Source organism: Somniosus microcephalus, chromosome 8, assembly GCF_052327205.1.
Source record: "Somniosus microcephalus isolate GS21.2 chromosome 8, FLI_Smic_1.0, whole genome shotgun sequence".
Lineage (NCBI taxonomy): Eukaryota > Metazoa > Chordata > Chondrichthyes > Squaliformes > Somniosidae > Somniosus > Somniosus microcephalus.
In genome coordinates, this window is record NC_140994.1 from 22764467 (window position 1) to 22784831 (window position 20365).

Here is a 20365-nt window from a genome sequence, read left to right on the forward strand (position 1 = left end):
CCACCCGGGGCTCTCTTGCCGTGCCGGAGCTCCGAATAGAGCGCTTGTTTTGGGAGTCTCGTATCGGGCATGCGGACAATGTGACCCGTCCATCGGAGCTGATTGAGCGTGGTGAAAGCTTTGATGCTGGGGATGTTGGCCTGAGCAAGAACACTGACGTTGGTGCGCCTATCCTGCCAATGGATGTGCAGGATCTTGCGGAGGCAGTGATGGTGGTACCTCTCCAGTGCTTTGAGGTGCCTGCTGTACATGGTCCATGTCTCTGAGGCATACAGCAGGGCGGGTATCACTGCTGCTCTGTAGACCATGTGCTTAGTGCCGTGTTTGAGGTCCTGGTCTTCAAACACTCTCTTCCTCAGGCGACCGAAGGCTGCACTGGCACACTGAAGGTGGTGTTGGACTTCGTCATCAACGTCTGCCCTTGTTGACAGTAGGCTCCCGAGGTATGGAAAGTGGTCCACGTTGTCCAAGGCCTTGTCGTGGATTTTGATAATCGGGGGGCAGTACTGTGTGGCGGGGGCAGGTTGGTAGAGGACCTTTGTCTTATGGATGTTTAGTGTAAGGCCCATGCTCTCGTATGCTTCGGTGAAGGTGTTGACGAAGGTTTGGAGTTCAACCTCTGAGTGAGCGCAGACGCAAGCGTCGTCTGCAGACTGTAATTAGACGACAGAGGATGGGACAACCTTGGATCCGGACTGGAGGCAACGGAGGTTGAACAGTTTCTCGTTTGTTCTGTAAATTGGCTCCACTCCAGTGGGGAGCTTACTGAGGGTGAGATGGAGCATTGCAGTAAGGAAGATCGAGAAGAGCGTTGGTGCGATGACACAGCCTTGTTTGACCCCGGTTCGTACATGAATTGGGTCTGTGGTGGAACCGTTGGTCAGGATCATGGCTTGCATGTGGTCGTGAAGCACGCGGAGGATGGTGACAAACATTTGAGGGCAGCCGAATTTGAGGAGGACACTCCATAATCCCTCATGGTTGACAGTGTCGAAGGCCTTTGTGAGATCAAAGAAAGCCATGTACAGCGGTTGGTGCTGTTCCCTGCATTTCTCTTGTAATTGACGTGCGGTGAAGATCATGTCCATTGTGCCCCTTAGTGGGCGGAATCCGCATTGCGACTCTGGGAGGAGCTCTTTGGCCACTGGGAGAAGGCGATTGAGGAGAATTTTTGTGATGACTTTCCCTGTGGCAGACAGCAGGGAAACTTCTCTGTAATTACCGCAATCGGACTTGTCACCTTTCTTGAAGATGGTCACAATTACGGCGTCTCTGAGGTCCCCTGGCATGCTCTCCTCCTTCCAGATAAGAGAAATTAGTTCATGAATTTGCGCCAGTAGTGCTTCTCCACCATGCTTTAGTGCCTCGGCGGGGATTCCATCTGCTCCTGAGGCTGTGTTTATTATGTTGGTTGAGGGATAAATATTGGCCCCAGGACACCAGGGATAACTCCCCTGCTCTTCTTCAAAGTAGAGGCCATGGGATCTTTTACATCCACCTGAGAGAGATTACTGTTGTAATGTGGGAAACGTGGCAGCCAATTAGCGCACAGCAAGCTGCCACAAACAGCAATGTGATAATGACCAGATAATCTGTTTTTGTTACATTGACTGTACTATCCCCACATCCCTCGATTCCCTTCTTTTCCAAAAATTTATCGACCTCTGTCTTGAATATACTCGGCGACTGAGCCTCCACAGCCCTCTGGGGTAGAAAGTTCCAAAATTTCACCGCCCTCTGAGTGAAGAAATTTCTCTTCAGCTCAGTCCTAAATGGCCGACCCCTTATTCTGAGACTATGATCCCTGGTTCTAGAATACCCAGCCAGGGGAAACATTTTCTCAGCATTAACACTGTCAAGCCCCTTAAGAATGTTATATGTTTCAATTAGATCACCTCTCATTCTTCTAAACTCCAGGGAATATAGGCCTAGTCTACTCAATCACTCCTCATTGGACAATCCCCTCATTCCAGGAACCAGTCTGGTGAATCTTCGTTGTACTCCCTCTATGGCAAGTCTATCCTTCCTTAGGTAAGGAGACAAGAACGGTACACAATACTCCAGGTGTGGCCTCTCCAATGCCCTGTATAATTGCAGTAAGACTTATTTACTCTTATACACTAATCCTCTAGTGGTGGTATTCCCCTGGCAGCTGCCAGTTCAGACCAGAACCAGTTACACACAGATTGAAAGAAAGACTTGCATTTATATTTCACCACCTCAGGACATCCCAAAGCACTTTACAGCCAATTAAGTACTTTTTTTGAAGTGTACTCACTGTTGTAACGTAGGGGAATGGAGCAGCCAATTTGCACACAGCAAACTCCCACAAACAGCAATGTGATTTTTTTTAAAATTCATTCACAGGATGCGGGCGTCGCTGACAAGGCCAGCATTTATTGCCCATCCCTAATTGCCCTTGAGAAGGTGGTGGTGGTGAGCTGCCTTCTTGAAACGCTGCAGTCCGTGTGGCGAAGATACTCCCACAGTGCTGTTAGTGGGGGAGTTCAAGGATTTTGACCCAGCGACGATGAAGGAACGGTGATGTATCTCCAAGTCTGGATGGTGTGTGACTTGTAGGTGGTGGTATTCCCAAGCGCCTGCTGTGCTTGTCCTTCTAGGCAGTAGATAATAACCAGATAATCTGTTTTAGTGATTGACGTAATAAAACTCACTACACACTTGGTTTGAGCATAAAGCAAGGCTTTAATCAACTTGTTTCAGAACATGGAGGTCTAGTTGTCCTTCACTAGTTCCTGTCTTACAAAATGTCCCTGGCAAGCTGGGCCCACGCCCGAGTATTTATACTCCTTGGACGGCGCCACCAGCTGGCCATCCAGTGGTATTTCAAGAGTAGTTTCTTGATGATGAGATTTATAACAGTGATATTGATTGAGGGATAAATATTGGCCGGAACACCAAGGAGAACTCCCCTGCTCTTCTTCAAATAGTGCCATGGGATCTTTTACGCCCACCTGAGAGGACAGGCAGAGCCTCGGTTTAACATCTCATCTGAAAGGCAGCCCCTCCAACAGTGCAGCGCCCCCTCAGCACTGCACTGGAGTGTCAGCCTAGATTTTTGTGCTCAAGTCTCTGGAGCGGGACTTGAACCCACAACCTTCTGACTCTGATGTAATAGCAGAGCAGTTGGAAAGCAGTGACTGGATCGGACCAGGTCAACATGGATTTACAAAAGGTAAATCATGCTTGACTACTGGAATTTTTTGAGGATGTAACTGGCAAAATAGATAAGGGAGAACCAGTGGATGTGGTGTATTTGGACTTTCAGAAGGCTTTCGATAAGGTCCCGCATAAGAGATTAGCGTGCAAAATTAAGGCACATGGGATTGGGGGCAAGGTGTTGACTTGGATAGAGAACTGGTTGGCGGACAGAAAGCAAAGAGTTGGAATAAACGGGTCGTTTTCCGAGTGGCAGGCAGTGACTAGTGGGGTACCGCAAGGATCGGTCCTAGGACCCCAGCTGTTCACAATATATATTAATGATCTGGACGAGGGAATTGGATGTAATATCTCCAAATTTGCAGACGACACAAAGCTGGGGGGGAGGGTATGCTGTGAGGAGGATGTCGTGAAACTCCAGCACAATTTGGACAGGTTGGGTGATTGGGCAGAAACATGGCAAATGCACTATAATGTGGATAAATGTGAGGTTATCCACTTTGGTGGCAAAAACAGGAAGGCAGATTATTATTTGAATGGTAATAGATTGGGAGAAGGGGAAGTGCAAAGAGACCTGGGTGTTCTTGTACACCAGTCGCTGAAGGTAAGCATGCAGGTGCAGCAGGCGGTTAAGAAGGCAAAAGGTATGTTGGCCTTCGTAGCAAGAGGGTTCGAGTACAAGAACAAGGATGTCTTGCTGCAGTTGTACAGGGCCTTGGTGAGACCACACCTTGAGTATTGTGTGCAGTTTTGGTCGCCTTACCTGAGGAAGGACGTTCTTGCCATGGAAGGAGTGCAGCGAAGATTCACCAGGCTGATACCTGGGATGGCAGGAATGACGTATGAGGAGAGATTGTGTCGATTGGGCTTATACTCACTGGAGTTTAGAAGATTGAGAGGGGATCTCATCGAAACCTATAAAATTCTGTCAGGCCTGGACAGACTAGATGCAGGAAGGATGTTTCTGATGGCCGGGGAGTCCAGAACCAGGGGTCATAGTCTAAGGATAAGGGGTAAGCCATTTAGGACTGAAATGAGGAGGAATTTCTTCACCCAGAGAGTGGTGAACCTGTGGAATTCTCTGCCACAGAGGGCAGTGGAGGCCAGTTCATTAAGTATATTCAAGAAAGAGTTGGATATATTTCTTAAGGCTAAAGGGATCAAGGGATATGGGGAGAAGGCAGGGACCGGGTACTGAATTTGGATGATCAGCCATGATCTCATTGAATGGCGGAGCAGGCTCGAAGGGCCGAATGGCCTACTCCTGCTCCTATCTTCTATGTATCTATGACTCAGAGGCGAGAGTGCTGCCAACTGAGCCACAGCTGACACTCTCAGGTTGAAACGCATATAAACACACGTTGGGGAGGGTGGGGCGATTTTCCCATATTCCACGAAGTTGGAGAATTATCCACAGCGCTGATTATTTTTAATGCATCAAATTACAATCCAAAGTGATTTGACTCAATCTCCTGAGTCAGAGTTGACAAGTTTGCCTATTTTGAGTTTAAGAACATAACCAATTTTGATGTGTCTTACTATAAAATTAAACGAAGCTGTGCTTAAATTGGTTTGCAATTTGTGCCACTTTATTTTAGTCATTACCCTGGCTCCTAATATTTACTCCATTTTGGCAACCTTGTGAAAAAATTACAAATGTAAAGAAAATATATAAACAGAAATGAACTCTTCTGCTTGCCCAGGTGGATGTTCTGCATATTAGTGGCACCCCCAAAACACATTTTACAGGAGGGACAAATAAGCAACACTGGAAAGGACCGCTAAATATGTGCAAGTTCATTGCCTGGCTCAGGTGGTGACACTCACGCCTCTGGGTCAGCAGGTTGGGCCTTTGGGCCCTACTCCTGACCATAGAACTTAATCTCCTCAGCCTCCAATGGGAAACTGACATGTCCTCACCTGCTCCTCACTTCTCCGATTCCCTCATTTTATGTGAATCACCCAGTATCTAAGTTGGTTTGTAGAAGTGAGGAAAGAACAGAGGGATAAACAGATACAGATATCAAGGAAAAGAAAGACTTGCATTTATATAGCACCTTTCATGACCACCGGGCATCCCAAAGCGCTTTGCAGCGAATGAAGTATTTTTTTGAAGTGCAGTCACTGTTGTAATGTAGGAAACGCGGCAGCCAATTTGCACCCAGCAAGCTCCCGCAAACAGCAACGTGATAATGACCAGATAATCTGTTTTTGTTATGTTGATTGAGGGATAAATATTGGCCAGGACACCGTGGATAACTCCCCTGCTCTTCTTCAAAATAGTGCCATGGGACCTTTTAGTCCACCTGAGAGAGCAGACGCGACCTGGGTTTAACGTCTCATCCGAAAGACGGCACCTCTGACAGAGCAGCACTCTCGCAGCACTGCATTAGAGTGTCAGCCTAGCTTTATGAGCTACAAGTCCCTGGGGTGGGACTATGAACCCACAACCTTCTGAGTCCGAGGCATTATTATGCAAGATACAGCGATAGTGAACCCCTGAACCATTGTGTGCAAGAGGCTTGTGCAGGATGTCATATTAGAGGGTTAACAGTGTTTTGATATCCTTGGTTCCCAAGAAAGAGAAGGAACAGTTGCCTGTCCATTACCTTGCCCACCCTCATCAGGTCATTGAACTTTCTCCAGCACTAGTCTGCAGTTCTGTGGGTGAGAGAGGCAGCATCCAGCAGTCTTTCCCTCATGCTACATTGCATCCAGGAGTGTCTGAAGGTCAGATTCATTAAAGTCTTGCACTGTCCTTTTCTGTCTCCTTCGAATTGCCTGTTCATTTCTTTGGGTCCTGCTGTCTACTCCTCCAATTGAAGATATTGGCCCTGAAATTGAGGTCAGTGGCGTAGCTAAGGAGTGCGCCGCCGACCTCCGAACGAAATCCGCACTTACATTGTGTGAAGCCCCAAGCGAAAACTTGCTTTGAAACGCTGCGGATCCCACGGACGCTCCGTTGTGCGTAAGCGTATCTAGGATCACATGGGGCGGTGCTCCTTTCACTAGCCAATCAGGAAACATACAAAGCCCCGTGTATTACAACTTGTAAATTAAACGGTGTGATACTAGTTATATTTGTTTGACAAGTACAGTAATTGGCTTTAAAAAGCACAAGGAATACTTTGGCGTAAGTACAGTTATTTACTGGAAGACTCTGCAAGATTAAAAAAAAATTAAACGATGTACAAAAGGCTGATATTTAAAGATATTTAGTAGACGAGAAACATATATGTATAACTTCAAGTGTAGCCATTGACCAAATAATATTACCCATAATTACTCCTGGGTAACTAGAAAACTTGTTCAAAATGTAGCTGCACAGTCAAAAGCAGTTTTGACTAAGTTTTGATAACAAACAGCCCCAGACTGCGAGTGAAGGTTAAATCATTAAATAACATATTATAATGCTGTATAGAACTTAGAATTCGCTTAACAAATCTATAAACAAGATAACACTGAACATGGCAAAGTTGGTGGAAAAATACTGGAAAGGCGGGCTGCTACCTTAGTCTGAGTGACAATGGTATATTGACCATTAAAACCAATTAAAAAAGGTGATTTTGTTAAAAACCATATATGGACACTGGCCAAACCAACTTTTGATAAGAAAAGGGTTAAAACCTCGATACCCAAAGAACAACTTCACACAGACGTACTGTGAGGACAAAGGAACAGACTTAAGATGACGTCATCTGTGTCCGAGAGGTTCCAGAGACCCAGGGCTGCGAGCTACTCGTTAAAACTATCGCCTAATATTAAGTATATTATGCTTAATAAATCTTGATCTAGTGCTCAAACATACTGGCTGCTGCCTATTGATGTCTTGTCCAAGAACTCAGAGATCGTTAAGATCTTACAACGATCACATCCCTCAAACCGAGCCTTTACAGTTGCCTGGTAGGTTCTTTCACGTGTTCGTTTTACAATTTTCTGATGCACAGTAGATAGGCAATTAGCCCAACTTTTCGATTTCATTGAGGACTTGAAAGTCGCAGCGGATCATCTGTCTATTTGGAACTTGACAAATCGCAAGTTCAGGATTTAGCGCATGCGCAAGCGTACTCTGAAAGTATGCCATCATACCGACCGCAAATTCAGGCCTATTCTTTAAAAGTGCTGCAAAATTGCAGATGAGCCATTTACTACCATTAACTGACATTACATTCACTACTTGCCAGGCTAAAATGTTCAAGTCATTCCTGCTTTTTAAAGACTGCAACTTAAGTTTCCATCCCCTCCCCGCCCCCAACCCCCCTGCACCCCACCTCCCCAACCCAGTGTACTCTTTTTGATTGGACCAAAAAAAAAAAAATCTGTAAATTAATCAAACTTTAAATAAACCTTAACAAATCAAATTAAAATTTGGTTGTCCAAATTGATTATGCACTCCAGTCCCCGCGGTGCCCACCGGCCGCGGAAGTACTCAAGCGTGCCGGCGGACACCGCGTGCTCCATCTCCAGGGCCACCCAGGCGCGAACATGGCCGCGGAAGAGAGGCAGGCAATCTGGCTGAACGACCCCCTCGACTGCCCGCTGCCTGGACCAATTAATGGCTTTCTTAGCCAGGCCCAGGAGCAGTCCTACGAGGAGGTCCTCCAACCTGCCCGCTCCCCTCCGCACCGGGTGACCGTAGATCAAGAGCGTGGGACTGAAGTGCAACCAAAAATCGAGGAGCAGCCCCTTCAAGTAATGAAAGAGGGGCTGCAACCTACATAAACTCTACATAAACATGAAAAACGGACTCCTCCAGGCCGCAGAAAATGCAGGCGGCCTGGGAGTCCGTGAACCTATTTAAAACAATATTGCACGGGACTGCTCCGTGCAACACCCTCCAGGCCAAGTCCCCCAACCCAGTGTAGCACTTGTGTGTCACACTGGAGTTGCGCTCAAGCAATGCCAGTGGGTTTAGAAGTCCTGACCTGGAAGTGGAACTGAACTTTGTACTTAACTATTCAATTGCATCCATGCATCAGGGAAGGGGAGAGGCAGTAAGTAACGTGTCCACATTTTACCCGGCAATTCTTTGGGGAAGGGTAAAAATATTGAGGGAAAAATTCGGTATCGCCCCATTTAGGGCGCCATTATTGGCTGTGCACAAAGTTCAGCGCCTGGCACTAATTATCGTCTCCGACAGCAAACTTGGCTTTTATCGCCTCTGGAGGTGATTGGAGCGCTAAATCAGGCGCTTCACACCTGTCTTAAGGCGCAAAGGCCGAGGAGCGAGGCGCTACCTCAGAGCGCTGGCGAAGCAAGGAAGGGCAAATCAAAATAAACCTGCAAAGTGCTGCTCAGTACCCAAAACTCCTTCACACAGCGTTGAATCTCTCCAGAAGTCTCTCTCTCTCTCTCAGAATGCGTGGTGCAAAAATGTCACCGACAAAAAAAGGCAGGAAGCGGTCGCCTTTAAATAGCGCTCCCCTAGTCCCTTTCTGACCGCAAAACGCTCCCCTCAACCTGTCGTTGCTAGCGGCAGGCAGTAAGGCAGGGGGCGTCACTCAATATCCGGTCCGGGGCGCTGCGCACTCGACTGACATCACAATCTGCCGGCGCAGGAGTTCGTGGCGGTAGTGTTTAGCGTCGCCACAAAATGTCTAGTTAATTTTGCGAGCGGCGCAAACATCGCCGCGCCCGGGCGCTAGTTGCTTTGCGCCCCATTAGCGCCCTCTTAAGGCGCTAATGGGAGGCGCAAACAACTGAATTTTCCCCCATTAAGCTTTATTAAAAAAATGATTGATAACGTTAAAGATCTGTCACAGTGACAAATCCCTACTACAAAGTGTGGTTGTGGTTTTCATTTATAATACAGTAGTTTTGAAGTGTCTCTCGCAAAAAGACATCAAGTATTTAGAATAGAATGCTGCAATTTCCACAACCCACCTAATAAGACTATTGTTCATACTTATCACCAGCTCCTTCCCATTTCCTTTTTTTTCTGGGGATAAGCATAACCTACGTGGACTAGATTGTGATTTCTGAATACCGTTTGTGTGTGTGAACAAAGGAACGTTATTGTGGTTTTTACATTTTCACTTCCTCTGTGGTAACCAGGCACGAAATGTTTGAAGAACAGTGACTCAACCTAGAATGACATGCAGCGGTAGAACTGTGCTGTGCCCCCACGTTTCCCAGTATGATGACTATTGTGCTGACAGAGTACAGACATGACACCACAGAATGAGAGGAAATTGGGGAGAGGATCCACCGATGCACCTCTTAGCATTGGTAAGGGTCTAGGATCAGCTGTATCAGCATCACGGAAGTGAATGCTCGCTTTCTCGGTAGTTGCCCCTCCTACTTCACCATCTCCAACTCCCTCTACGCTCTACCTTCCCAGAACGGCAGGGCTTCCTATTTGTTGCGGGTGAGAGAGCATTTCTTTTATAATACAGGAAAGGCATTTGAGGTATTCCTTGTCCTATTATTGTGGCCTGTCTTCTTGAAAAGGAATGGATAAACAATATTATTACCTTTGGATACCATGTAATTCTGTGAAATACAGACAGCAGAAAGCAGCCGGGTGTACGTGAAAATGAGGTGCCAACCTGGTGAAGCTACAACACAGGACTGCATGCATGCTAATCAGCGGAAGCAGCATGCTATAGCCAGAGCTAAGCGATCCCACAACTAACAGATTAAAGCTCTGCAGTCCTGGCACATCCAGCCGTGAATGGTGGTGGTCAATTAAACAACTAACGGGAGGAGGAGGCTCCATGAACCCAGCATGTGAGTGCAAAAGACACGGCTGAAGTGTTCGCAACCACCTTTACCCAGAAGTGTTCAGCGGATGATCCACCTTGGCCTCCTCCTGAGGTCCCCACCAGCACAGATGCCAGTCTTCAGCCAATTTGATTAATTCCACGTGATATCAAGAAAGGGCTGAGCACATTGGATACAGCAAAGGCTATGGGCCCCAACAACACCCTGGCTATCGTGCTGAAGACTTGTGCTCCAGAACTAGCCTTACCTCCAGCCAAGCTGTTCCAGTACAGCTACAACACTGGCATTTACCCGACAAAGTGGAAAATTGCCCAGGTATGTCCTGTCCACAAAAAGCAGTACAAATCCAATCCGGCCAATTACCATCTCATCAGCCTACTCTCAATCACCACTAATGTGATGGAAGGTGTCGTCAACAGTGCTATCAAGCGGCACTTACTCACCAATTACCTGCTCACCGATGCTCAGTTTGGGTTCCACCAGGACCACTCGACTCCAGACCTCATTACACAGCCTTGGTCCAAACATGGACAAAAGAGCTGAATTCCTGAGGTGCAGTGAGAGTGACTGCCTTTGACATCAAGGTAGCATTGGACTGAGTGTAGCACCAAAGAGCCCTAGTAAAACTGAAGTCAATGGGAATCAGGGGTAAAACTCTCCACTGGCTGAAGTCATACCTAGCACAAAGGAAGATGGTTGTGGTTTTTGAAGGTCAATCATCACAGCCCCAGGACATCGCTGCAGGAGTTCCTCAGGGCAGTGTCCTAGGCCTAACCATCTTCAGCTGCTTCATCAATGACCTTCCCTCCAACACAAGGTCAGAAGTGGGGATGTTCATTGATGATTGCACAGTGTTCAGTTACATTCGCAGTTCCTCAGATAATAAAGCAATCTGTGCCCACCTGCACCAAGACCTGGACAACATCTAGGCTTGGGCTGATAAGTGACAAGTAACATTCGGGCCACACAAGAGCCAAACAATGACTATCGCCAACAAGAGAGCGTATAACCACCTCCCCTTAGCATTCAATGGCATAACCAATGGCTGGAATCCATTATTAAGGAAGTGGTAACAGAGCACTTAGAAAATCATAACATGATTAGGCAGAGTCAACATGGTTTTATGAAAGGGAAATCGTGTTTGACAAATTTATTAGAGTTTTTTGAGGATGTAACTAGCAGGGTAGATAAAGGGGAACCAGTGGATGTAGTAAATTTGGATTTCCAAAAGGCATTCGGTAAGGTGCCACATAAAAGGTTGTTACACAAGATAAGGGCTCATGGGATTGGAGGTAATGTATTAGCATGGATAGAGGATTGGTTAATGGACAGAAAGCAGAGAGTTGGGATAAACAGGTCATTTTCAGATTGGCAGGCTGTAACTAGTGGGGTGCTGCAAGGATCAGTGCTGGGGCCTCAGCTATTTACAATCTAGATCAATGACTTAGATGAAGGGACAGAGTGTAATGTGTCCAAGTTTGCTGATGATACAAAGCTAGGTGGGAAAGTAAGCTGTGAGGAGGACACAAAGACCCTGCAAAAGGATATAGACAGGTTAAGTGAGTGGGCAATAAGGTGGCAGATGGAGTATAATATGGAGAAATGTGAGGTTATTCACTTTGGTAGGAAGAATAGAAAAACAGAATATTTTTAAATGGTGAGAAAATATTAAATGTTGGTGTTCAGAGAGATTTAGATGTCCTCATACAGGAAACACAGAGTTAGCATGCAGGTACAGCAAGCAATTAGGAAGGCAAATGGCATGTTGGCCTTTATTGCAAGGGGGTTAGAGTGCAAGAGTAAGGAAGTCTTGCTACAATTGTACAGGGCTTTGGTGAGGCCATACCTGGAGTACTGTGCACAGTTTTGGTCTCCTTATCTAAGGAAGAATATACAGTACTTGCCTTTGAGGCGGTGCAACAAAGGTTCACTAGATTGATCCCTGGGATGAGAGGGTTGCCCTATGAGGAGAGATTGTGTAGATTGGGCCTCTACTCTCTGGAGTTTAGAAGAATGAGAGGAGATCTCATCGAAACATAAAAGATTCTGAGGGGGATTAACAGGATAGATGCTGAGAGGTTGTTTCCCCTGGCTGGAGAGTTTAGAACTGGGGGTATAGTCTCAGGATAAGAGGTCGGCCTTTTAAGACTGAGATGAGGAGGAACTTCTTCACTCAGAGGGTTGTGAATCTTTGGAATTCTCTGCCCCAGAGGGCTGTGAATGCTGAGTCTTTGAGTAGTTTCAAGGCTGAGATCGATAGATTTTTGGACTCTAGGGGAATCAAGGAATATGGAGACCGGGCGGGAAAGTGGTGTTGAGGTCGTAGATCAGCCATGATCTTATTGAATGGTGGAGCAGACTCGAGGGGTCGTATGGCCTACTCCTGCTCTTAATTCTTATGTTTTTATGTTCTTATGAAGCATTGTCGAATTCCCCCACCACCAACATCCTGGGGGTCACCAGTGATCATAAACTGGACCAGCCACATAAATACTGTGGCTACAAGAGCAGGTCAGAGGCTGGGTATTCTGTGGCGAGTGACTCACCTCCTGACTCCCCAAAGTCTTTGCACCACCTACAAGGCACAAGTCAAAAGTGCAATGGAAAATAGTCTCCACTTGCCTGGATGAGTGCAGCTCAAACAACACTCAGGAAGGTTGACACCATCCAGGACAAAGCAGCCCGCTTGATTGGCACCCCATCCACCACCTTAAACATTCACTCCCTCCACCACCGGCGCACTGTGGCTGCAGTGTGTACCATCTACAAGATGCACTGCAGCAACTCGCCAAGGCTTCTTCGACAACTCCTCCAAAACCCGCGACCTCTTCCACCTAGAAGGACAAGGGCAGCAGGCACATGGGAACACCACCACCTCCAAGTTCCCCTCCAAGTCACACACCATCCTGACTTGGAAATATATTGGCCGTTCCTTCATCGTCACTGGGTCAAAATCCTGGAACTCCCTCCCTAACAGCACTGTGGGAGCACCTTCACCACACGGACTGCAGCGGTTCAAGAAGGCAGCTCACCACCACCTTCTCGAGGGCAACTAGGGATGGGCAATAAATGCTGGCCTTGCCAGCGATACCCACATCCCATGAATGAATAAAAATTAGCCCATGATGCACAATCAACTTTAGTTGTATTATTATTCTTTAAAGCAGACTTTCATGAAAAGGTGGTTACTGAATTAGTAATTTCTATTTATGACTCTTTTCCTTTAAGCTCCCCGTGGCATATACAATTCCTCAGCCGGGTAAGGATGGGAGGAGGTCACGGACATGACCTGGCATTGGAGCTTAAAGGAAAAGAGTCATAAAAATAAAAATGTTCTAGCTATAAACTGTCATCAAATCGATTAAGTAAAAATGTCAATCTGTATTAAATATGTCTAAGTAATACATTTGTATCCTGATTACAAGTGAATCTATCATCAACTGTATAACAGGAATTCGCAGCAAGTTTACATTTCTTTGATGCGCCAGTAGAGGGGGATATTATTCACAAAATAAATGGCTAACCTGAGGATTAAGAGCCGGCTTGACTGGGTTTCCAGTTCGGGTGAAAATTCAAGTGGTAAAATGGCACAGCAGGATTCGCGGCCAGCGACTAAGAAATGGGCTGACCCTGCATAATTTCTGGGGTCAGCCCAACTTTAATATTTCAGGTGAACTCTCACTCTCTTTGTGTGGGGAGGGGGGTTGGGGGTAAATTGTATGCCCTGTCGAATATAAAAGCCTGCAACAGCTTAAAGAGGCCATGCCATTAAAAATTGCTTTGCTGGCATTGCTTCCATTGACTTACCTCAGGAACGCCCGCCAGCTCCGAGGAAGCAGTATACAAGCTTCTCCACAAAGTAAGGCCACGGAAAGCTGAACTGCTATAGAATACAGTCTTACAGCACAGAAGGAGGCCATTCGGCCCCTCATGCCTGTGCAAGCTCTTTGAAAGAGCTACCCGGTCAGTTCTTTCCCCATAGCCCTACAAATTTCTCCGTTTCAAGTATATATCCAATTCCCTTTTGAATGCTACAGTTGAATCTGCTTCCACCGCTTGGGTGAAAGAGAGACACAGGCCTTGAAGGAGTACAGCAGAACAGCAGTAAAAGAAAGAAAGACTTGCATTTATATAGCGCCTTTCACGACCACCAAACACCCCAAAGCGCATTACAGCCAATGAAGTAATTTTGAAGTGTAGTCACTGTTGTAATGTGGGAAACGCAGCAGCCAATTTGCGGTCAGCAAGCTCCCACAAACAGCAATGTGATAATGACCAGAAAATCTGTTTTTGTCATGATGATTGAGGGATAAATATTAGGCAGGACACCGGGGATAACACCCCTGCTCTTCTTGGAAATAGTGCCATGGAATCTTTTACATCCACCTGAGAGAGCAGACGGGGCTCCGGTTCAATGTCTCATCCAAAAGACAGCACCTCTGACAGTGTAGCACTCTCTCAGGACTGCGCTGGGAGTGTCAGCCTAGACTTCCTACATTACAACAGTGACTACACTTCAAAAGTACTTCATTGGTTATAAAGCACTTTGGGACGTCCGGTGATCATGAAAGGCGCTATATAAATGCAAGTCTTCCTTAAAAAAAAATTTTTTTGCTTAAATCCCATGGAGTGGGACTTCAACCCACAACCTTCTAGACTCAGAGGTGAGAGTGTTACCAACTGCGCCACTGGCTGACAGTAACGGAGGTGGGGGGGGGAGGTTACCAGTGCAGCAAGTGGCACCATGCACAGAAAGTCGGTGCCCCAAAAAGTTTAATGACCTTACAAGCACAGGCAGGTAAGAGAAGTCAGCTGCACTTATCAAGAATGCACTGTACAAAAAATGTCAGCCACTCAGTGACTCTGTGTTAAAGTGTTTACCAGCACTGATTGTCCAGGAAGCAGTACTGTGCCCTTTTACACGCCCATCCTTCACCTCAAAGTGCTCCTTCCCTTGCAGCCTCCTATACAGTCACCATGCTAAAAGTTCATGCGGCGTCTAATTACATGGTGCATCACAACTGTTCTGGGTAGCTTGCTGGCATCTGAATTCAGCAGAATCTCACGGTACCCAAAGGTAATTTTTTTAACATTCTTTTTCAATTAGAAGACATCCCATAATAACATGAGGAGAAGCACCACTGATGGGCCCCCTGACCAGGGGCGACATTTGCCTTTTGGAGGGGGAGGGGTACCCTACATTTTACTAGACAACAATACTAAATACTACCTATTTAATCTAGTGTTAAATCAGGAAGGAGCCGACTTTCAATATGACGTACATAGACTACCAAAGCAATTTTGAGGTACCAATGCGTGGGGCGTGCGCTGTGCATGTTCGGCATGGAGCAACCTAATCAACGGTCCGTAAATGGACCACTGCAGGCCATTCAGAGAAAGGTAAGTCTAAGTTTTTTTTTGGAGATATTTCTGGGGCTAGGAGGAGCGTGAACTGCTGTCTTGCCTGCACCCCGCCCCACGATTCCTCCCCCACCCTAATCGATGAGCTGCGTCGGCGGGAATCTCGAGCGGCAGAGCGGGGCTATAAAAGTCCCAGAGACCAGGTAAGGCCTCACAGCGTCAGCGGGAAACTCGAGCGTCAGAGCGGGGCTATAAAAAGCCCCAGAGACCAGGTAAGGCCTCAGTGCGTCGGCGGGAATCCTGAGCGGCAGAGCGGGGCTATAAAAGGCCCCAGAGACCAGGTAAGGCCTCACAGCGTCGGCGGGAAACTCGAGCGGCAGAGCGGGGCTATAAAAAGCCCCAGAGACCAGGTAAGGCCTCAGTGCGTCGGCGGGAATCCTGAGCGGCAGAGCGGGGCTATAAAAGGCCCCAGAGACCAGGTAAGGCCTCACAGCGTCGGCGGGAATCTCGAGCGGCAAAGCGGGGCTATAAAAGGCCCCAGAGACCAGGTAAGGCCTCACAGCGTCGGCGGGAATCTCAAGCGGCAGAGCGGGGCTATAAAAAGCCCCAGAGACCAGGTAAGGCCTCACAGCGTCGGCGGGAATCCTGAGCGGCAGAGCGGGGCTATAAAAGGCCCCAGAGACCAGGTAAGGCCTCACAGGGACGGCGTGAATCTCGAGCGGCAGAGCGGGGCTATAAAAGGCCCCAGAGACCAGGTAAGGCCTCACAGCGTCGGCGGGAAACTCGAGCGGCAGAGCGGGGCTATAAAAGGCCCCAGAGACCAGGTAAGGCCTCACAGCGTCGGCGGGAAACTCGAGCGGCAGCAGCGGGGCTATAAAAGTCCCAGAGACCCAGGGAAGGCCTCACAGCGTCGGTGGGAAACTTGAGCGGCAGAGCGGGGCTATAAAAGGCCCCAGAGACCAGGTAAGGCCTCACAGCGTCGGCGGGAAACTCGAGCGGCAGAGCAGGGCTATAAAAGGCCCCAGAGACCAGGTAAGGCCTCGCAGCGTCGGCGGGAATCCTGAGCGGCAGAGCGGGGCTATAAAAGGCCCCAGAGACCAGGTAAGGCCTCACAGCGTCGGTGGGAAACTCGAGCGGCAGCAGCGGGGCTATAAAAGTCCCAGAGACCCAGGTAAGGCCTCACAGCGTCGGCGGGAATCCTGAGCGGCAGAGCGGGGCTATAAAAGGCCCCAGAGACGAGGTAAGGCCTCACAGCGTCGGCGGGAAACTCGAGCGGCAGAGCGGGGCTATAAAAGTCCCAGAGACCAGGTAAGGCCTCACAGCGTCGGCGGGAAACTCGAGAGGCAGCGGGGCTATAAAAGGCCCCAGAGACCAGGTAAGGCGTACCAGTCTCCAGTCTGGGAACTCGGAGGGAAGGAGAGAGGTAAAAAGTAATCCAAGTGTGATGCCACCAGAAAGCGGGTAAGTGATTGGTTGGTGAGTATTTCTCCCTTTTGAAGCTTAAATCTCTTTGGTTTATAGTTTCTAAGGTGTGATATTCACCATCTAGAATCGGGGCAGAGGGTATTTAAGAATAATATTAATAAATTTAATTAATTACATAGAATGGGAGATCAGGTGATGTGTTGCTGCTGCAATATGTGGGAGCTGGTGGACACCATTGATGCTCACGGTGATCACATTTGCAGTAAGTGTTGGCTGCTCGAGGAATTCCGGCTCCGTGTTGAAGAGCTGCAGTCCGAGCTTCAAACACTGAGACACATCAGGGAGGGGGAGAGTTACCTGGACTCTGTGTATCACGAGGTATTCACACCAATTAGATTAATTAATTCAGATGTAGTCCGTGGCCAGGGTCAGGATGGTGTGACTAGAAGTGAGGCAGGTACGGGGATCCAGGAGGTAGCGTTGGAGGAGCCGCAGCCCTTGCACTTGTCCAACAGGTTCGAGGCTCTTACTCCCTGTGAGGTTGGGAACAGGGACTGCGGGGAGGATGAGCAACCTGGCCACAGCACCGTGGAGCAGGGGGCCATTCAAGTGGGGGGAGTTAAAAGAAATGTTGTAGTGGTAGGGGATAGTATTGTTAGGGGGATAGATAGAGTTCTTTGCAGCCGAGAGCGAGGGTCCCGAAGGCTGTGTTGCCTGCCCGGTGCCAGGGTTAAGGACATCTCCTCTGGACTGGAGAGAAACTTGGAGTGGGAGGGGGAGGATCCAGTTGTCGTGGTCCATGTTGGTACCAACGACATAGATAGGACAAGGAAGGAGGTTCTGCTGAGGGAGTTTGAGCAGCTAGGGGCCAAATTAAAAAGCAGAACCACAAGGGTAATAATCTCTGGATTATTACCCGAGCCACGAGCGAATTTGGCTAGGGCAAATAAAATTAGAGAGTTAAATGCGTGGCTCAAAGACTGGTGTGGGAGAAATGGGTTTTGCATCCTGGGACACTGGCACCAGTACTGGGGCAGGAGGGAGCTGTTCCGTTGGGACGGGCTTCACTTGGCCAGTGCTGGGACCAGAGTCCTGGCGGATCATATAACTAGGGCTGTAGAGAGGACTTTAAACTAACTAGTGGGGGGGAGGTTCCTAGAGAGCAAATAATAAAAATGACAACAGAGAAGGTCATAGACTTAGGTAGCAGTGGGGAAATTAAAAACCAGAGCGTGTCAGGAAGGGGCAGAAGGTATGGAGTAAAAGGTAAAGTAATAAAAAGGGCAAAAGCAGGAACTAAGTGTCACAAAACATATTTGAAAGTTCTCTATCTGAATGCACATAGCATTCACAACAAAATAGACGAGTTAATGGCACAAATAATTACATATGGGTATGATCTTGTGGCCATTACAGAAACATAGCTGCAGGGTGACAATGCCTGGGAATTAAACATACCAGGTTATTTAACGATCAGGAAGGACAGGCAGGAAGGAAGGGGAGGTGGGGTGGCTATGTTAATAAAGGAAGGAATCACTGTAATACAGAGAAATGATATTGGGTCAAAAGATCAGGATAATGAAACAGTTTGGGTGGAGGTAAGGAATAATAAGGGGAAAAAAACACTAGTGGGCGTAGTCTATAGGCCTCCGAACAGTGGCAACTCTGTTGGACGGAGTATCAATCAGGAAATAGTTGAGGCTTGTAATAAGGGAACATCTATGTGGTAAACCACTGTTTGTATTCCACTGTGTACATACCTGTACATGCCTCGACTGACTCCTCCCACGAATCCAGGCATAAAGGTGACTGCTCCACAGCCTCTTTGTATTCTGGACCGGTCGACCACTCGAGGCACACCTTCATTCTCTTGTTAATAAAAGCCTGTTAATTACTCGCTTAATCTCAGTCTTTTGAGTTATTGATAGCGCATCAATCTATAATTATGGGGGATTTTAACTATCATATTAATTGGACAAATCAAATTGGGCAGGGCTGCCTTGAGGATGAGTTCATTGAGTGTATTAGGAATGGGTTTCTTGAGTAGTATGTAACTGAACTGACCAGGGGGCAAGCAACCTTAGATCTGGTCCTGTGCAACGAGACAGGATTAATTAAAAATGTCCTAGTAAAGAATCCCCTTGGAATGAGTGACCATAACATGGTTGAATTCCATATTCAATTAGAGGGTGAGAAGGTTGGATCTCAAACAAGCGTGCTAAGCTTGAATAAAGGAGACTATGAAGGTATGAGAGCGGAATTAAGTAGAGTGGATTGGGAAAATAGATTAAAGGGTAAGACGATACATGATCAGTGGTGTACATTTAAGGAGTTATTTTACAACTTCCAAAAAAAATATATTCCACTGAGAAGAAAAGGGTGTAAAAGAAAAGACAGCCATCCGTGGCTAAGTAAAGAAATTAAGGATAGTATTCGACTAAAAACAAGGGCATATAAGGTAGCCAAATCTAGTGGGAGGATAGAGGATTGGGAAAACTTTAAAAGACAGCAAAAAATAACAAAAAGATTGATTAAGAAAGGGAAGATAGATTATGAAAGTAAATTAGCAAAAAATATAAAAACAGATAGTAAGAGTTTTTATAGTTATATAAAATGAAAAAGGGTGGCTAAAGTAAATGTTGGTCCCTTAGAGGATGAGACCGGGAAATTAATGGTGGGAAATATGGAGATGGCAAAAACACTGAATGAATATTTTATATCAATCTTTACAGTAGAAGACACTAAGAATATCCCAACACTGGACAAACAGGGGGCTAAAGGGGGGGAGGAGCTAAACACGATCAAAATCACTAAGGAAGTGGTACTCGGTAAAATAATGGGACTCAAGGCGGATAAATCACCTGGACCTGATGGCTTACATCCTAGGGTCTTGAGGGAAGTGGCGGTAGAGATTGTGGATGCATTGGTAATAATTTTCCAAAACTCCCTGGACTCGGCAAAGGTCCCGGCAGACTGGAAAACTGCTAATGTAACACCCTTATTTAAAAAGGGCAGTAGACAGAAGGCTGGAAACTATAGACTGGTTAGCCTAACATCTGTGGTAGGTAAAATTTTGGAGTCCATTATTAAGGAGACAGTAACAGGACATTTGGATAATCATAATTTAATAGGACAAAGTCAGCATGGTTTTATGAAGGGGAAGTCATGTTTGACAAATTTGCTGGAGTTCTTTGAGGAAGTAACATATAGGGTGGATAAAGGGGAACCAGTGGACATAGTGTATTTAGACTTCCAAAAGGCATTTGACAAGGTGCCACACAGAAGATTATTGCTTAAGATAAAAAATCATGGGATTGGGGGTAATATTCTGGCATGGATAGGGGATTGGCTATCTAACAGAAGGCAGAGAGTTGGGATAAATGGTTCATTCTCAGACTGGCAATCAGTAACTAGTGGTGTTCCGCAGGGGTCAGTGCTGGGTCCCCAACTCTTTACAATCTATATTAATGATTTGGAGGAGGGGACCGAGTGTAACATATCAAAGTTTGCAGATGATACTAAGATGGGAGGGAAAGTAGTGAGTGAGGAGGACATAAAAAATCTGCAAGGGGACATAGACAGGCTAAGTAAGTGGGCAGAGATTTGGCAGATGGAATACAATACTGGAAAGTGTGAGGTTATGCACTTTGGCAGGAAAAATCGTAGAGCAAGTTAT